Here is a 1,311-nt window from a genome sequence, read left to right on the forward strand (position 1 = left end):
AAATCTCAGTCGTTTCCTGGATTGCGCTGGTCCGGCACATTGGAAGGCTGCAATTCGTATACTGCGGTATTTGTATACAACTCGATGTATCATATTGACTTTCAGTGGGGGTGTTTCGAAACAATCTCTGGTTGCGTTAAGTGATGCAGACTAGGGAAGCAATGTAGATGATCGACGATCAGTATCTGGTTTTTTGTTGATGCTTTAAGGTGGACCGGTTGGCTTTAAAGCAAAATATCGGAAGATGGTTGCAATGATCTCAGCTGAAGCCGAATACATGGCTTTGAGCCTATGCACACAGGAAGCCGTTTGCGCTCGAATCTTAATGAAAGAACTTGATTACAACAGTCAAGTCCAACGGTAATCTATGAGGATAATCAGGGAGCCATTGCCCTGGCGCACAATGTTGGTTACAATGCACGTTCGAAGCATATTGATATCCGCCACCATTTTGTCCGTGAGCGAGTCTTAATGGTGAAACTGAAACCAAATACTTCCCAACAATCCATCAATTAGCCGACATGATGACGAAGGCATTGGCGACAACTCGTACAACTGAACTACGTGCCTCCAGTGGTATCAACAAGTCCTTATCTGATACTAAGTCAAGCGTGAGTGGGAGTGTTACATAACACGCTAGTCACTGGGATGGCAGTCGCATGGTAGTGGTGGTTCTTGCAGCTGCAGTTGATGTTGACGTTGATGTTGCAACATCAACTACAAGCATATGCACTAACTTTTAGACTGGATGTAATTGGAATGATGAACCAGGATCTAACAGATTAATATATTCACTTTTAATTTTCTGCTTGAGCCCACACCTGCACTAAAGTGTCAATCTCCTTGAGCAAGCCTATGTTTGAGCAACTGTTAAACGTTTGGGCCCCGCTTCCCAGAGCATCCGGTAATCCATCTTTTGCGAATTTGCGTACTGTCGAGACAAAGTTTCAAATAGACTTAAATTATTCCACTACCTCGTTGCACTCTCTATCATTTGCCATCAGCCTGACTGAGTTGACGCTGATTGTAAGCATAAAAGGCACACTTTTTATTCATCGGGTCAACAAGACATGCTAAAATAGTCCTTGCTTTTCTCTAATTGGTCTTAAGATGATAGCAAAATTCGCAGCCGATAGAGAAGAGATGAGACGATCTGAAGTCTGTAACAGCTAGCCTGCAAGCTTTTACCAGCTGCGAAAACGCAAGACATCTCCAATAAAGTACCTAGAATATATTAAAAACAAGTTAAGTCATACCTAAGTAAACCAGGAGGAGTTATGAAACTCCCAACGATTTGCATAATTAGCTAGC

This window comes from Plasmopara halstedii (genome assembly GCF_900000015.1).
Source record: "Plasmopara halstedii genome assembly, contig: Scaffold_614, whole genome shotgun sequence".
NCBI lineage: Eukaryota > Oomycota > Peronosporomycetes > Peronosporales > Peronosporaceae > Plasmopara > Plasmopara halstedii.